The sequence below is a fragment of the Nematolebias whitei genome, chromosome 4, assembly GCF_014905685.2.
Source record: "Nematolebias whitei isolate Nwh7 chromosome 4, NemWhi1, whole genome shotgun sequence".
Taxonomy (NCBI): domain Eukaryota; kingdom Metazoa; phylum Chordata; class Actinopteri; order Cyprinodontiformes; family Rivulidae; genus Nematolebias; species Nematolebias whitei.
The window spans coordinates 47150801-47170180 of NC_056501.1; positions in this window are offsets into that span (position 1 = coordinate 47150801).

The window sequence follows — 19380 nt, forward strand, 5'->3', positions numbered from 1 at the left end:
TCAAAGTTAATGTGGCTGAAGCTGACAGTTTACAACACGTTCTTTGTGCACGCATTAAGGTTAAAGTTTGACCAAAGTGACATTAAATGCCTATTCTTTCCCGACATGGATCTTTTAAAACTGGCATGAAAGGCAGAGGCTGTTGAGAATGAAAGGCCTTTAATTTGCTCAATAAATTTATTTCCTTAGAAAATGTCCAAAATGTGAACATTTATCAGACCGAGCTGAAGGACTGGAGCAGGGAGCTGTTTTGGCAGAGCTGGCTGATTGTTCTTCCGATCCATCCTTTTTATCTGATGTTCCTGTACTCTGTTATCCATCTCCCATCTCGATATAAAGACATCAAGGAGGACTTTAAACGTTGTGTTGGGATGAGAGGAGATGACAGCAGTATCCTCCTCTCTGCTCGTCTTTTAACATCCCAATAAATCAGAGACATTTTTCCTCAGTTCTCGTGTCATAGTAAAACTGAGGCAAACGTTTTCATTTTTACGACTCGGCTGCATGTCAGAGGTGATGCTCCTTGTGTTCTGCAGCTCTGCACCAGCAGTGCTCTGGTGTAGATTTACAGCACAACATGGGTAATAAAATAACTACAGTATATACCTTTGGTTGTTAAAGTGTAGTAATGCACAATTACTAATGTGAGTAAAGCATTAGAGCCATTACAAGAGTAAAACCCTCCACTTTACATGCTTTGTGCCTTGATAAACTAGCACTGCACATCACCCTGAACACCAACCTCACTGTGAAACGTGGTGGTGGCAGCATCATGCTGTGGGGTGCTCTTTGTTTTGTACCGCTGCGTCACATTTACTTTTGAATGTCTGTTTTCTTGATGCGTCCTCTTTTCAGTTTTGACTGGTGACACTTTAAAAGGAACAAGCTTCACCTGCAAGACGAGCAGAGGGGCAGAGAGGAGATGGTGTTTCTCTGATGTCTGGTGGTTCCTGGTTCTGCTCCCATCTCTAGCCTCGTATTCGCGCCTTCCCTTACAGATGCCAACCATGCACATTGTCACTTTTGTTAATAGTAACTGATTGTTAGCTAGGTCTGTTACTGGCACTCCTGTTTTCCAGATTTTGGTGTCGCCATCCTTGGTTTTCAGATCCATTTGCACGCAGGCAAGGAAATCAGGAGTTTAAATTAAAAACAATTCTTAAGCAACAAAACAGAAAGGGCTGGCGAGGCAGCAAAACTGACACGAGTCAGGGCCGAACAGGAGCACGGCACACAAATTATCAGGTGAAACAGGAACAAGCAGAACAGAGGAAGACCAGGACGTCTGTAGATGTACAGAACAATGAGAGGACCCTGTTGAAGAGGAGAAGTGTAAATAAGGCTGAGGGAGTAAGAGATGAGTGCACCTGGGATGATACTGGTTGGAGACTGGTGTGACTGATGTGGCAGGAGAGACTGGTTGAAGAGTGGGTGAAGAATGACAATACAAGGAGCAGAAAAGGAAAATAAAGACACAGAAACACAAAGAAAGCAGACAGAGGGACAGATTATGTCAGTGCCCCCCACCACCACCACCGTCAAGGGACGGCTCCTGACATCCCCAATGACCAAACACAAGGAAACGGACTGGGTGGGAGGACGGGGGAAACACTAGGATTGAGGGCTCCAAGGAAAATATACTAAAACAAAAAATTGACAAGGTTTGACCTGGAAAAACACAAAAGCTTCCACCAACGACCCCGGGCAAAGTGGGACAAGAGTTTAGTGGACTACCTGGAGGCCGACCAGAGCGAGACCATAGCTCAGGCAGATGGCCCGGAGACCAGTGGTGTACTCTATATTTTTGTAGTGGGTATACTGTGCTTTGAAATATGTTAGTTATGTGCAATATATATCATGCATTTTACCTTGAAATATTTATTCATACAAATTCATCCTGCTTGCACTGTTATTTTCTACCATGTTGTTGTTTACTATTTTCTCTTTAAGACCTTGTAAATTTTATAATTAGTTTTTCAATCTTTGGTACTTTATTATTGTACTCTCATTGAATACTTTAGTATTTCTTGTTTGTTTGTTTGTGTTTTTTAACGAGTCAAATCAGTTCTTCTCATCCTGAGCATTTCATTGTACTGTTGACCTTGTTTTAACCTGCATATGACAAATAAACACAACGTGAACTATTAAACACTTTTTACACTATCAGGTTAGTGCCATCCAGATATACACCGAGCACTATGCTAACACTTAGCATGATAAAAGTGGCTACAAGTTATGGGATTAGCTTACTTACCACCTTTGTTTGATATCATACAACTGTTAACTTCTGTGATAAATCAACAACGCCAAATATTATTTCTTGGTATGCGATGAAATATGTGAAGCCAAGGAGTTTGTTTGTAGCTACTTAGCTTCTTGGCACATCAGCGCTGAAACTCCAGAAGACACTGATTGGCTGGAATGAAAGTTCACCTGTGATTTCATTGGTTGAATTTTTTTACCTCTTCATAAATTTCCACGTTTGCTACACAAATCACATGACACAGGTCTGTTTGACCTGGGGGAAATGGTCCTTCCTCCACTCTGCACGCAAATGCATATTTAATTGGATTTTTGATAACTGGTTCCTGCTTTTTGGATTCAGCTTGTGCTGGTTTTATCTACAATCAAGGAAGTCGTCAGCAGCAAATTTGGACCCGATCACGCTGTTTGCCTTTATGATGGCTTGGTTCCTGTTCTGGAGTACCCGGACTCAAATGCTTTGGGCTGAATGGATCAGATCTTGGGGATTTTTACTCAGACACGTTTCCATCAGTGTTGGCCATGTTAACTTGGACATTTCGGAACCGAGTAGACCGACACAGACTCAAGGTTGATGTCATTAAGTTCTGCCTGTCCCCAAAACAACTGTGTGTTTATCTAAATTTCGGTCGCCTTGGTTGTCCTTGAAGGTCTTCTTATCTAAATTTGCCTGGAGAAAATGTGATCTGACGCTCACCACCCCCTCCCTGAGGAATTTTCAACTGATAACCAGATGAAACCCCGCTGAAAAAACTTTGTGTCATCATTTCAGGACTCTGGATTCTTATAGCCATTTCTCGACATACCTCGAGAATGTTTATGGATCTCACCGGAGGACGTTGACTGATTACAGTGACCTTGAGAGCATCTATAGGCGTTGTTGACCGCTCTCGTCTCTGATGCAGAATGTCTTCGTAAATATGTGCTTGTTTGTGTGAGGTGTTTTTTCAATATTAGGGGTTTTTCTCAGCCAAGAAAAAAGTCTGATAGGAATTTTTTCCGCCTCCAACTCCTACATGTGTCCAGTTAACCACTGTTTTTTTTCTGTCCAAACAGGTCTCACTTGTAAATGAGTCTTCGAGGCTCAATGTGATTTATCTGTTTAAAGATTGAATGAATGAAAAAAATCATGCACTGCATACAGACAGATTGTAGAGACCGCTGCGCTCGGGCTGACAGTTCATTGTAAAAGTTTATTATAATGCAGGAGATAACGAGATATTTTAGTTGGGCCTTGGCCCAGTTGCCCTGACTGTGCAGCATAGAGGTAACATTACATATCATTGGGCACTTTTTCCTGGCCTGATGATGATGATCAACACGCAGGACTGAATTCAGCGGAGAAGAGTTCGGGTCAGACATGTGTGTGTGGGGCAGGTTAGGACGCCAGAACGTCAGGCCAGGATTCTGCGGTTTACACTCATCTCCAGGCCAGCAGTCACTTGATCAGGGATGAAAATCAGGTTTTTATCAACGTCGACCCCCACATGAGCAGACCGATTCAATAAAGACAGAGCCAGAACTAAAAAAAGGTAAATGAACTTTTAGGTGATCGTGTCGTCGCAGCTGTAAGGGAGAAGAGGAATAGGTGAGTATGGGTTCTGGTGTCTCTTTGAATGTTTTAATTCTTGAATATAGAGAGATGACTCCTTACTGTTTGTGTTGTAGGTGGAGGCCGAGAATGAGAGGAGAGGTCCTGGGTTTTAGTAGGAGATCCAGTTCTGAGGTACTTGGCAGTGGAGAGAGGAGCAGGTTGACCCAGTTGAGGATGCTTAATGGTGGTTGTTGAAGGGACACCGTTGATCCACAGGTGGAGTCCAGTGGAGCGATGAGATCCTAGGGAGGATCTGAAGAGGCAGGCCGTGGAAGGTCCTGGAGGAGTCACAACTGGTGAGAACCAGCTGTAACTAAGGTTAGTCAGCTGTGCACGAGTTACCATTTGGTAGAAGATGTCCCAGCACTGAAGAGGTGTCTGGCAGGTGCTTAAATACCCCATCAGGCAGTCCTCCTCAGAGCAGCAGCAGGTGGAGTGAGTTGAGGTTAATTAGCTGTAGAAGGAAGAGTGAGTGACAGGAAAAAACCCAGGAATCACACAGAAATGTTCACATTCTGGACAGAGAGGAACGATGGTTTGAGAGAGGAGTAAAGGAGGCCATCTTTGTGAAAAGAAATTGTCCATCATTAAACAGGGGTGGAGGCCTCCGGGTTCAACTGTCCCCCTCTTACAATGCTGTGATTGCTAGTATCACTCAGCCTCCTGTGAATAGTAAACAGCCATCAGTTTGCTAATGATCCATTGTTAGGCTGATGGTCCTTCTTGACCATGTGAGCAGCTGGTTTTGGTTGTCAGCAACAAACTGGTTGATCCACTCTGAGAAGGTGCTATTTAAAAGACTGAGCTGAATACAGCACCTCAGACTGAGGAAGTCTTTCGGATGAAAGATGAAACGTTTCTACATTTTTTGTTGTTGTTTTGCTTTGTTTTTTTACTCATTAAATTTTATTAACGAGAGATTATGCACCGCGGAACAAAAGTTCCCAAGCGTGTTTCAGCACGGCGCTATAGTCTTTCAGCACGTGTAGCATTAGCAGCCTAGCAGGAGATCCTTTCATCTTGTTGTGGTCTCCTGTTGGGGAACATTATGACTTTTTTGTTAAAAGATAAGTGAACAAATCCAAAGCTGTGTGTCAACGTTGTTTCATGGAGATTGGATCCGCAGCAGACAACACATCTGACTTGTTAATGTTAATGCACTTGAAACGACATCATCCGAACGTGAACATCTCTTCTACAGAATAGCAGCTTGGCTGGTGCAAAGACTGACAACAGCAGCTTTTAAACAACCTTTATCAGGTAATTCAGATCGGTTCAAAGCAATAACACAAGCTGTAAGAGTTTTTAAAGCTCTCGATCTACGTTCGAATTCTGTTGTTGATGCACCAGCTTTAAACATATGATTAAAGTTATTGAGCCCCGCTACGACATCCCATCACATCAACACTTCAGCCAAAAAGTTGTAGCAGCAGTTTATGAAAAATCTAAAACTAACATTGTCAACAACCCCGACCTCAGATTTAAAACCCTGCCCTGATGATGATGAGCGAGAGATTCAACCACCTCATAACAGAAATGATGACCGTGCAAGAAGAGGTATTGTTATTGTATTATTGTGATCTAAGTAACTTTTTAAATTTAAAATTATAATCTTATTAACTCAATTTTTGTTTACCTCTTTGTTTTTGTAGTCTGAGGATGTCACTGAGAGCTGAGCCTTCTTCCTCTTCAGGGAAAATTTCATTTATGTTTATACAAACATGTTTTTTTCTTGGTATATTTTCAAAATAAACATTTTGTAAGTCTTTATTTTGGCCTTTTTTGTACTGAAAATTAACCGAACCAAGCCCTCCTTGAAACTGAACCCAACATATATACATATATGGAGGCAGACATATTGGATTTTGACATGGCAAACCAATTTTTGGTAGAACCTTTTTTACACCTAGATGCAGCCACACACCAAAATGAAAGTTAGCACCTCACATATTTTTCAAGTTATCATGCTCACAACATGACAACTGGCAGATGAAGGGTATTTCCAATTCCCACTGTTTGCACTGCTACACTAAGTGCTTATACAGTACTCAGAAATTTGTTGTCCATCATGGCTGTAACGTTTAATTGAATGCTTAGGTTGTTTTCACACCGGATAGTCCGGTAGACTCGGTTCGGTTCGGGACCAATATTCATGACATTTTGTTTACATTTGAGCTGGTGCGTTTGCATTCACACTGCACTGTGCAGTCGAGCCAACCTGTTGAACCAACCTATTCCCCGCTCACCTGTGGTGGCGCTGCACCAAGAACTACTGAAAGAAACGACACAAAAACCTCTGAAGACACGTCTTCTTCTTCTGTAAATAAAAACAAAAACGAAGTGGCATCAAGTTTTAGCAGTTTTAGGAGTTATATTTTGTCATTTTTCAAAAATGGACTTAGCATGAGCAGAAGATGAGACAGAAGACCATGGAGAATATTGTTTTTCCACACAAGGCAGCTGACGGCTTCATATAAGGTCAGAGAAATGTGTGTTTGTTTGTCCTGCGGAGCGGGACCCGGTCTGTTTACATTCACACTGTACTCGAACCGCGCTGGAGTTCTCTTCTACCGGACCGAGACCTAGGTTTTAGCCCGGGCCAGAGTTCGCCTTTTTGTTCTGTGACAGAGTTTGATGGCACATTCACACCTCCCTAAACGAACTGGACTTTCTAGGAAAACAAGCTAGAGTTTGATTAAAGCGGACTAATCAGGGCTGGTGTGAATGCACCCTTAGAGAAGATGAACTGAAAAGAACAGATTTGACCATGTAAAAGCTTAACAGTGTTTATTTACAGTGATAATATCAGCACAGGGAGGGACTGGAACCAGGTGGGTTTGTGGATTGTCGAAGGAACAGGTGATCCAGTAGTTCCAGTGAGCGAAGGAAGATGTCTGAGGAGAGTTCCAGGTTGAGGTAGGTAAGTGGCTGGAAGGTGAGGAGGCAGCTGAGGAAGTCACAAGGGAGCTCGAGGTCATACAGTGGGAATCCAGGAACAGGAATTTAATGCTAAAAATATGAGAGAGCACAAGGGAAGTTATCTTTCATTAGATGATGCAAAGTGGCCCAAAACACAGATACTTTTAGGCATGTTCAAGGTTCAAGTTCTTTATAGTCATTGACATTTGCATGTGGTACATGAGGTGGAACAAAATTGTGTACACAAGGTCCCAGTTACATCCAAAAATAGCAAAAATATAAAGTATAAAAAGAAACCAACAATGTTCAGTCATGTCATCTGGACGGTTTCTTTTTTTGCCGAGATGTTTTGTCCTTCATCCAAAGTACTACTTTAATCTGAAGAGACACCAAACTGATTTTTACTGTACCTGGATTATAAGTACTGTCATGGACTTGCGACCTCTTCAGGGTGCACCCCGCCCCTCACACCGTGATTGCCGGACATGGGCACTGGCGACCCCCGTGACCCAAAATGGAAGAAGCAGGTAAAAGATAATGGATGGATGGATAACACTGTAATGCTCCAGCAGTGACTGGAGGTCTTCTGCAGCCTTTTGTACTCCTGCTGCTCATCAAGATGTTCACACAGGGGTGGCTTGTTGGCACCATCTTGTAACTGCAAGAAGCTGGGAGATCTGAAATCCCACGACAGAATAAACCATCCTGATTACATCACTTTATGGATGTCAAGGATTTTAAAACCAGTATGAGTTTAAAATAGTCATATTTAAAACGTTCTTGTACTTTTCATGGGTCAATTTATTGCTTTGCTCTGATTTTTCTGAACTGTGCTGATGCCAGGACGTAATAATTCTGTCTTGTGATGTAAGCCACATGTTGTCACTTTCCATTAACATGAAATATTTGTGTTTCTCACCTAATCAGTTGATCTACCACGTTTATGCTGATGTTAAAACAAACACGTTTAGTTGTATCCATGATAACAAGCTGATCTTAATTGTTGTTTCTATTGTGTGGGGGTGGGTGTGTGTGTATGGTGGTGGTGGTGGTGGGGGGGGGGGTGCATGTGTATTTAAAAGCCTGATAAAACATCAGCGCTTTCTGAACATTTTGCTTCATTCTGCTGTGAGTTAGTCAAGTAAAAAAAAGGAGGGCAATGAATTATGGTAATGTTTATCAAACAACTGACTTATCACTTTTTTCATGTTTGCTGATGATCCAGAATTAAATGACAATAAAAAAATGCATGCTTGTATCATTTAACATACATTTTGTATTAATCTGTTCATTGATCTATTTTGGGTTTGCTTGTTTCACAAGCCTTCTGACCAAGTTGCCACATCCTCACAGAGTTGAATCTGCCTCTCAGGAACATTGTGACGGTCATGGTGACTGTGACTGTCAGTGGAAATAATAAGCAGTTCTGATGAGTGAAGCGGGCCTCGTGCCAGAACACTTTACTGAAGAGTGAGAGCGGCACTAACAGATTTCACCAAGATTCACTGAGGAGAGGAGCATCCTCTCAAACTGATGGTTTTTATGTGTCATGGCTCAAACCAGGGGTCAGTCAAGCATTTTAAGAGTTTGTGTTGGGGGGGGGGGGGGGGTATTTCTATATTTCTTTACATCTACTTTGTGCAAATGATATTGTTAAAACAATACGATGGAAGAATGTGTAATGTGCTGAGGTGGCACATCTAAAATGGACTCCATCAGCTTAAAACACAGTGTTCACTTTGTAGAGGTGAATGTTTAGAGGAACTTTATTCAAGTTGTGGTGATTAGCTGTCATTTCAGCTATTTCTAGTTTTCAACCAGAACCCAGAGTAATGTGAACTGAAAATGACCAGACTGGAAGCAGAGGTAAAAAGGTAAGTAGGTTTAGTTACAACGGTGGAACATAACCAGGGAGGACAGTGCGAGGTGAGTACAAGTTGTCCAGATAATCAGTTTAAGTAAAGGAGAGTCTCTTAGTTGACGTGTTTTTTCAGGCTGGGGGGAATAAAGGAGTCTGGTTCTGTGCTCAGGAGACAATGTCAAGGTATGAGGGCAGGTGCTGAGCAGTCAGGCTGAGCTGAAGTAACCAGATTTGTTACTTTGCCACAGGAATGGTAAATGGACTGTACTTATATAGCGCCTTTCTATCTTATTTCAAGATACTCAAAGCACTTTACAATCTGTACCTCATTTATCCATTCACACAGCACTCTAATAGATCTCTACAAAGCTAAATGAACAAATCATTCTAAAGAGACTTATCAGAGCTTTATCACATTCATACACTGATGGGACAAACATCAGAGGCTATGAGGGGTTCAGTGTCTTGCCCAGGGACACTTCAACATGTGACTGCTGGTGGATTCGAACCCCCAACTCTCGCATTGGAGGACGACTGCTCTAACCACTCAGCCACAGCCGCCCCTAGGAAAGGCTGACTTTCAGCATGAGAGGATCCTCAGGAAGGAAGGAGGAAATGGACAATCCAAGGAACTCACAAGGATCTCTGAGGAGCATAAGGTAAGTTATATGCACAATTCTCGTGGAGAGTTCATTCAATCTTTATTTATAGAGGTTAGTCTCATTGAGTTACAAGGACTCATTTTCAAATGATAAATGGTAAATATATTGTTTTTACATAGCTCCTTTCTATCTCATCAATACTCAAAGCTCTTTACAACACAATCTGTGCCTCATTTACCCGTTCATACAACACTCTACGATATCTATACAAAGACTAATCAGAACTTTATCACATTCATACATTGATGGGACACACATCAGAGGCAATGAGGGGTTCAGTGTCTTGCCCAGGGACACTTTAACATGTGACTGCTGCTGGAATCAAACCTTCAACTCTCCCATTGGACAAGGACTGCTCTAACCACTCAGTCACAGCCGCCCCATGAGAGGTCTCAAGAGAGGCCTGTTTTAAACAAAGACGACAGATGAGGAACAAGCAACAACAGACAATATCTATTATATGAAAGCATATAAAATGAAAAGTAAATAAAAGTGATGTAAAACGAAACAAAACAGCTACATTATAAAACGGTGTAAAATATTAACAACAGGAACAAGTCTGCATTGATTTTTGCACTGAATGTAACAATTGTTTAAAATCCCTTAGAGAGGTCAAAGTCAACAACTTCAGATCTTTTAACAGAGTACAAGGTGTTGTCAGTCAATCACTGTTTGGTAACTAGCGGTCCAACAAAGACTAGTGAAACAAATCAGCCTTAAGAAGGGTGGTGATCAGCTTTCTTTGCTATCAGCTGTGCTCCACAAGCTCCGACTGCTCACAGCACCTGCAGGGATGAAAAGTAAAGCCAGGGGGAGCCAGAAACACAGAATCCTAACATTTGTAAGTCATAAACCATTTTCGCCCTCGACATAGAAAAGAAGCATGAACGGGACATAGAAACCATGAGTTTGGTAGCAACACAACAGAGGGCTCCAACATTCACACATCCTGTCAGAACCGCAGATTGATATGGTGAACACAGGTGTGGTGCCAGCAAGGAGTTTCCAGGTGGACCTTACTGAAAGTGGGTGGGCTACCAAATTTAACACAACTTGGAAAATAACTGGAAACTGGATCAATGTTTACAGGAATGTTGTTCCTTTTTCTACATTAAAGAATTCAGCTTTTGACTCAAAAAATGGTTGAAAAAACGTTGGTTACGTACTGTAACCCCAGATTCTATGAATATAGGCATAGCCCTTTAAGGCTGTCGCTGATGGGTTTTATCCCGTTATGCGGAGCATTACACTGAAAAATTTAGTCCATGCCCACCTGTTGTGTGGGCCCCACCCGGTCCATATAAATTACGTTAAGACGGTTAATCGGCTCCCAAATAGCTTTTTTCTTCAGTCACTTAGGAGCCAGTGAGGCCTGACGCTTAAAGGGCTATGCCTATACTCATAGAATCCGGGGTTACAGTACGTAACCAACGTTCTATGTCATATAGGCTTCACCCTTTAAGGCTATCGCTGATGGGTTAAGGGTGAAACGGATGTGGTCCTCGCCTCACTGGGTTCATTCGAGCACCGTATGAAGCGGAAGCTTGCCCAAAAAACATCTTGTCACTCAGCTCCCATGTGCGTAATTACGCGTTGCGTAATTATGTGTACCATGCACAGACGCATGCTGTGTAAATATGCGTTCTGAATGCATGAACGCCCCGGAAAAGTTTCAACGGAGGGGAGTAAAGCTGAAAAGGAGCCATGAACCAACCGGTTCATGGCCGAACAGTATGAACAGATTAATAATAAGTGAACTGATTATTAATCAATTGAACGGATTGGTAACAATAGTCATGAACTGATTAGTGACAATAGAACCAAAATAACAGTCACAACTTGTGACTGATAACAACATCTCACACTGTAATGCATGCAGACAGATGTGAGTTAAACGGGGGTTCCATGAAACAACAATATTCATTCTGTAAACACTAAGGACAGAATGTGTCATGGAACGAGCCGTCACATCACGTAGATAAAAGTGAATAAATGAACAGGATGTTGACCACGCGGCCGCAGTGCAAATGTCCTGCATTGTCATACCATTATGCAAAGCAGTCGAAGATGCGATACCTCTGGTCGAGTGTGACCTGAGGTTGACAGGAGGCTCTCAATCTGATGCTCTGTAGGCTTCAGAAATGGCCTCACACAGCCAGTGTGACAAGCTCTGGGTGGATAACGGGCGACCTGCAGATGCATCTCTATAATGCACAAACAAATGTTGAGTTTGACGTATTGCAGCTGTGCGCGCTATGTAACACGTCAATGCCCACACAGGACAGAGAAGATGGAAAGATGCTTCTCCTTCTGATTGGGGGGGGGGGGGGGACCCTCCAACGATTTCACTCTTAATTTAAAGAGCTTGTGATGTTTTAGGCATAAAACTGGATTCGGTCTTAGATCAGCTGAGCTGCCATCAGCCTGAGTTCCAAGACATGACAGAGCGACAGAGAGGGCAGATAAATCACTCACCCTCTTAGTGAATGTTAAAGCCAACAGCAGGGCTGTTTTAAGAGACAAGAATTTAATTGGAACCTGATTCAGTAGATCAGATGGCACTTAGATCAGGGCTTGCAGGACCAGCGTTAAATCCCACTGTGGAGCAAGTGGGCATGAAAAACAGGCCTGCATCTCTGTACACCTTTTAAAAAAAGGCTTCATCAGCGGGTGATTAAAAGATGTTCTGTCCCCAAAAACCTTTGTGACAGGAATATATATATACACATATATATATATATATATATATGTACATATATACATATATACATATATATATATATATATATATATACACATATATATACATATATATACATATATACATATATACAAGAAGTTATTTTAAACCCTTCCCACACTCTTGCAATTTTCTAAACATTGATTCTAATCTCTAAATGCTCTAAAAGATCACAGAATGTTGTGGTTTCTGCTCCCTGCCTCCTCTCAGCCACGCCCACTGCTCCGCAGCAGAAAGGAGATCACTGCGGAAGAAGGAGGAAGGAACTACAGAGGACATTTCTCTTGCAGTTTGTGTGCAGCAATTGCCAAATAATTTATAACAATTAGTTTTTTTTAATAAAAATCCATACCGATCGTACTGCACATCCATCACTCAGCCAATTGTGTGTCATGTCCAATCTTATTTTGAAAAAACGTGATGGAGCGAGTCCGGGAAAAATGAGCTTCGATGTATTGAGGGAATAAGTGATCACATCAAAAGTCCAGGGGCCTCATGTATAAAGACTTGTGTGGATTTCCTACTGAGACATAGCCAATGCTTAAATTGAGGAAATAGTGTATCAATCCCAATCAACGTGGAATTGAGCTCACAAGGGGGTACCTGACTCCTCCCTCGACACGCCTGCATTTAATTCAAATGTATTTTGCTAAAAAAGGCTAGGTTATCTTCACAGCTCCACTACAGTCATATCTTAATAACGGGTTCTCTCTTTTTCGAGCTACTTGACAGATATGTGACAGAGGTACTATGCGTAGATAGTTTAATCAGTGACAAGAGACGTTAATTTTCTTTGACCCATCAAAATAAATGTGGTCATTTATTAACAGAATCAAAATTTAACATCAAAACATTGTTCACTTGATTAGACTGATCTGCTTCTGATTAATAAAACTTGGCACGTTTTATTTAATAAAAACAACAGACATTTCTGAAGGCATCTGGATTAATTATTGGCAAGATAGAAGTTTAAAGATGGGAAATGAAGAAGTTTAAATGGAAAGAAAAGATGGATGAGGGAAAGTGTTTCGACTAAGAATGACACCCTTCATCTGACCCCAGCTCAGCCCCGGTACACTCGATAGTGAAGCGACTCGTTACCTTTGCAGAAGATAGGTCAGCTCCGGTATGGAGTTCCATTTCAACGCTACCTTCAGCGTCTCCGGTCAGGACGGCTGAGAATCGTCCGAAATAGTGACGGTACTCCGTTCAACAAACACGCTCATCTCCCGGGTGGATACACAGCGAGCTGTGAGTCCGTCAGAGGTTCCACTCAGATGTGGAAGACTCCTTAATCCCAACTCGACTCAGAAGACTGAAGACTCAGAAGAACTCAAAAGACTCAGAGGAACTCAGAGGAACCAACGGAACTCCCAGTTCCAGGAAGTGTCGACTTTTAAAGAGTTCTGCTTCCGGTCACTTTTAGTAAGTCCTGATTGGTTAAATGAACCAACAGGGGTGTGGTTCTAGTGACGTCAAAGGGTTTTTACAAGTCGAGAAAACAGCAGAAATGTTTAGGAACAGACAGAGAAATGTTTTGACGAAGTGAGAAACACCGCAGGGGCCAGTTCTCTTGTTTACTGTCTGAGAGCTTTAAAAACATGACAGCCTGTTCTAACAACTGGTTTCTTGACTGTCTCCGACTTTTGACCGAGATCACTCTCTCATTTCAGACCGAAGATCAAAAAATGCATAATTACTTTGTAAAATAGAAATTTAACTTGATTTCTAATTTGAATGAGGATTAAAAAATCATTAATACTGTTTCACAGTTGATTTAAAATGAGTGGTTCACTTCAACATTTAAAAATGGTATGAACTGAACACACTTTTGATTATCAAAATATTGTAAAATAGTAATGATAATATAAAAAAGAGAGTGTTCTTTCAATTGATTACTTCAGGATACAATTAGAAAGTCTCTGGATGAGCTAATTTGTATTTCTGGATTCAAATCAATGAAATAACAGTTCCTGTCCCATGAAGGTCTTCAGAGGCAGGTTTGATCGGAGGCCTAGTTCACTACACAAACATGACTGCCAGAGGGAAAAAAAATCCTTCCAAACCCCATCTATTCAGAAAGTGGTCAAATAAAAGTTTTCCCAATTATGATAAATTTCAGCAGGGCTACAAATGCATAAATAGATTCAAATCTGCCCTGCACCTGAGGAATCTCCTCTCTGCGCCATCTTAAAGCATGTCTACATGTGGGACAATGTGAGTTGGAGATGTTTCTAAATGAGCTCATAAAAACATCCTTATTATGATCTGGAAGCAGGTTGGATCCAATGCAGGCAGGAATCTGACTTGGCAGATAATATTTAAATAAAAACTGTTAAAACGAAAAATCAAAAGGCTGTCGTGGCAACAAACACTTACAAGAGCAACTCAGGAGGAGCACAAACAGATCAAACACCACAGGAAGATAATCCTCAGAAAGAGAAGCTAAGACAAGACACGGGATTTATAGGGACACTAATGAGGGCTAAACAGCTGGGCAAAGTGGCAGGTGGACGGTATTAATTAATTACCGGAGGGAAACTGTGAGAGAGGCAGGAGGTAGGGAAACAAAAAGACCACACAAGGGCAGCACACACCAAGGAAACAATCCTCACATCCTGTTTTGTCCTGACAGATCTCAAATCTGTTGGAGCCACTCTCACAGTTTGGGGATCACAGCATCAGGTGCTCCATTGGCCCTGAGACTGCTGACCCGTTGACGCTTGACTCATCCCAATAGATTCCACAAGAACCCAGAACAACAGCTGAAGATCTTCTGGCCTCCTCTGCTTCAGTAAAGGTCAAAGTTCATGAATCGACAATAGTTAGGAGATGAAGGACAGAAATAGTGTGATGGTCTTCCGCTGCTTCAGGTTCTGGATGACCTGTTCACCTGGATGACCTGTGGGTGGCTGTAGCTGAGTGGTTAGAGCAGTTGTCCTCCAATGGGAGAGTTGGGGGGTTGACTCCACCAGCAGTCACATGCTGAAGTGTCCCTGGGCAAGACACTGAACCCTCATTGTCTCTGATGTGTGTCCCATCAGTGTATGAATGTGATAAATAACTGATTATTCTTTATATAGATCTAGTGGAGTGCTGTATGAATGGATCAATGAGACACAGATTGTGTTGTAAAGAGCTTTGAGTGTCTTGATAAGATAGAAATGTGCTATATAAGTACAGTCCACTTAACATTTAGCTGGACAACAGTTCTTTACCAGAAAACCTGATGGAGAAAGTCCAACCATCAGTTTGTCGCTCGGGTTTTGCAGCAGAACGAAGACCCAAAGCAGAAGCAATCCTCCTCAGCCATCAGAGACTCATCACAGCTGTTACCATGAAGGTTGGCACAACCTGTTGGACTTTTGAAAGTCCCAGCTAACTTTGTTTTTTCATCCCTGTGTCCATTACATCTGAAACAAACCCAAAGCAATTTCTAATTAAGTTTTATTTATAAATCAAGCGGAGCATTCAGGCCAGCCATAATGCTCTGCTTGTGAAAGTAAATCTGTTGGGCATCACTTTGACACTCACACAATAATTCTGAGTGTCACAATGCCGGACAGGACAAGGGGAAAAAAAAAATTCCCAGGTAACTGCTTTTGAAAACTTTCATTCCTTTTTTGGGGGGGATGTAAATCATTTTTTTTGGATGATTGTTTCCTCTCATATTAGATGCTGTGCAGCTGGGAGATTTTTTACTGAAACTTTTTTATTTTTGTACATTTGTTATGATGCGTAACCATGACAACAAGGTGTTTTTATTTTACAACTGGGAGCAGCTGATTAACATCTCAAAAGCTGAAATATTTCAACTACAGCCCCAAATCCCCAATGAGTTGAAAAGGAAACACCATGGACGAATTCCCGTCTACCTGGCAGAGGTGCTCGATTATCGTACTTGTCGCCGTACACGTTGCACCGCCATATAAGTCACATCAGTCCAAATATGTTTAATAAAGTGGAACATAAAAACATCATTTCACCATATAGGTTGCATCTATTACGCGTCACCACTGACCACCCGGAAATGTGGGCCGGTGTGCCAAAAATCAATTGGCTGCCAAATGGTGGCTGGGGGGAGCGTGCACGGGAGGACTTTAACAAGAATTTAACAAGATTAACACTTAAAAACAATTATTTGTTTGCTTTAAATTATAATGAAGATGTGCCTCAGTTGAATTTTTCCTTAATAGATGCACTTTAATAGTCAAATCAGCTGCATTTCTCCTGGGCAGCAAAATGCAGCTGATTTGACGTTTGCTCCAGGAGTTCCAGAGCGAGACCAAGGTGGCTCCGTATGGCAAGTCACGTATTTCATTAATAGCCACTTTTACCTCATAATGAGACACTTGGCTTGCCATATAACTCGAGGGCCCTCTAGAGGCTGAAAATGTTAGTGCTCAATTCAAAAAAGTTCAATACAAAACAACTGGACTTTGTTTGTAACATGAGACGTTTCGCTTCTCATCCTAGAAGCTTTCTCAATTCAAAGAGCAGTGAGTGTGGGGTTCAGGATATGAACCCCACACTCACTGTCCAGTTGTTTTGTATTGAACTTTTTTGAATTTGCCATGTCCTGGATAACTGAGAATCTTCACCAGGGTTCAATATTTTCCATGTCAGAATGAATGAAATCGTCAGATCTCAGCCAACGATTGTGTTATAGATATGGAAAAAAAACATAAGTAGGTCTCTTCACTGTATAAGTGGCAGGCATGCTAATTTATGCAGAAAACTGTGACTTATACAGTGAAAGTTACAGTAGGTGACCGCCAAGATCCTGGAGCTGGCAGGAAACATGTGTCATGACAGCAGGAAGACCAGGATCATCCTCCGACACCTGCAGCTCTCTGCACTGATGAGGAGCTCAACAAGCTGCTGAGAGGAGAGACCATCGCTCAGGGAGGAGTTCTGCCCAACATTCAGGTGGTCCTGCTGCCCAGGAGGACCGAGAGGTCCGTCAGGTCTGGGGAGCCAGATTCTTCAGATCTGCTGCTGAACGAATCACAGGAGGCCCTTCCTGCCCACAGCCATCAGCCTCTAGAACAACTCTTAATGAAATCAGGATGGTGCGTTACAACACTTAATTGACCTTTGGATGAATAAATTATTTTGAATTGAATGTGAAACTTTTAGGTGTGACTAACAAAACACAAACAAAATAAATCTGTAAAAGGTGGAAACATTTTCACAGCACGGTTGAACCTGTTGTAAAGTTTTTGTTCAGAACAACATTGTGTTGTTTCTAAAGAGGAGGTGGTGGTCCAGGTGCAGGTCCAGGCAGGTCCTTCTGTCAGGTACTTTGTATCGTTTTGCTGATCCAGGATCAGTTTGTTCCTGACTGCAGACCATCTCTGTTTACTGTCAAAGACTGGTCCACGTCCAGCCCAACCCTGTGGCACCCCTTGTGTGCCCCCTCCCTGTCTGTGGAGATGATGAGTCCAGCTCTCTGATCAAACGTTTCCTTCATTAGTTTTCTGTTTGACCAGCAGCTAATAAACCTTTTCCAGACCAGTTAGAGTCACTGTTTACTTTAGATAAAGCACCCTGAGTCCAGTGGGGTTCTGTGGACTCACTGGTTTATATTTAGGGACTTGTTCCTGTTAGCTGGAAACTTGATGTTGATGTCAAGCCTCATAAAGTTCACACACAAATGGATTAATCAGAAACATGTTCTTCTGTCAAAGTGATGCCCAACAGATTTACTTTCACAAGCAGAGCATTATGGCTGGCCTTAATGCTCTGCTTGATATATAAATTAAATTTTATTAGAATATGCTTTGGGTTTGTTTCAGATGTAATGGACACGGGGACGGAAATATAAAAATATAAAACCGAAAACAATTAGAAACAATGAAATACTAAATCAGATCATGTTGTGTCAAAAGTCAAGGAAATAATAACAAAAAGCATAAACTCAGTCAGAAACAATGAAATACTAAATCAGATCTGATGACCTTGTGTTAAATAGGAATAACAACAAAAGCATAAACAGAATCAGCATCAATGAAAAACTAGATCTAAATCCGATTACTCTGTGTTAAATGTCAATGAGTACAGTGAGTTTTTAGGAGAGATTTAAAAGCAGAGACTGAGGTGGCCTGTCGAATGTTGATGGGCAGATTGTTCCAGAGTTTAGGGCCCACGACTGAAAACACTCGATCTCCTCTGAGCTTCAGCTGGTTTTAGGTACGGCCAAAAGCAGCTGGTCTGATGATCTCAAAGCCCGAGAAGGAGCATAAGGATGAAGAAGGTCGGAAAGATATGATGGTGCAAGGCCGTTAATGCACTTGAATGTCAGCAGGAGAATTTTAAAATCAACTCTGACACGTACAGGAAGCCAGTGAAGGGAGGACAGAACCGGAGTAATGTGCTCAAACCTGTGAGTTCCTGTTAGTAGCCGAGCTGCAGCATTTTGTACGAGCTGGAGACGTGAAAGTGAAGCCTGACACCACATGTTCTTCCTGATTCAACCGCAGACCACCGAGCTACCACAGCCCTCTGTGTGGAGCAGAGCTGCCATCAAGGGCACCTGGGGGAGCAGATGGGGGTTAAGGGCCTTGCTCAAGCGCTCGGGGAGGGGCAAGTGAGGGCGGAGGCAGGTGTGGGTGCTTCACTTTTCCCAGAAACATTTTGATGTTATTGGTCCAGGGAGTTGTACCGGTGACCTTTCACTCAAAGGCCCACCTCCTCTAACCTCTGCACCACCACTCCTCTGAATGTTTTTACTGATAAAAGTGAAACTGGCGTCATTTAGGAGCAATAAGGTTGTTTTTTGCCTCTGAAAGACAATGACAGTTGCTAATATTAATGTGTTCGCACACACACGTGTGTGTGCGTGTGTGTGTGTGTGCGTGTGATTGTGTGTGCGTGCGTGTGTGTGTGTTTGGTCCTGCATCAATAATACACGGACTCATACACTGCCTTAAGATTTAAACATCTTCTTCCATGCTCAGTAATCCAGGTATACAATCCAACATTTTTTAAGCTGTTGGGGGAAGAATCAGTTTTGTTGTTGTGTGTTTTCTTGACTGATGAAGCCTTCTGGATCGAAGGCGAAAGGTTTCAGCACAAAAAAAGAAACTGTCCAGATGACCTGACTGAAAAATGTTGGATCTTCTTCCATGATTTTGCTGCCACCTTGTGGCAACATTGAGAATATATTTAAGAAAATCTTTCAAAAATGTTTTTGACTACAATCCAGCCATCCATTATCTTTAGGATATATTTTAGAAATATAAAAAAAAAATACATTTTTAAGCTGCTGTGTTTGATGTTTGTGGTGGCATTGGCCATCACAGATTATTCTTCATCCACTGCATTCATTTGAGGAAATTAA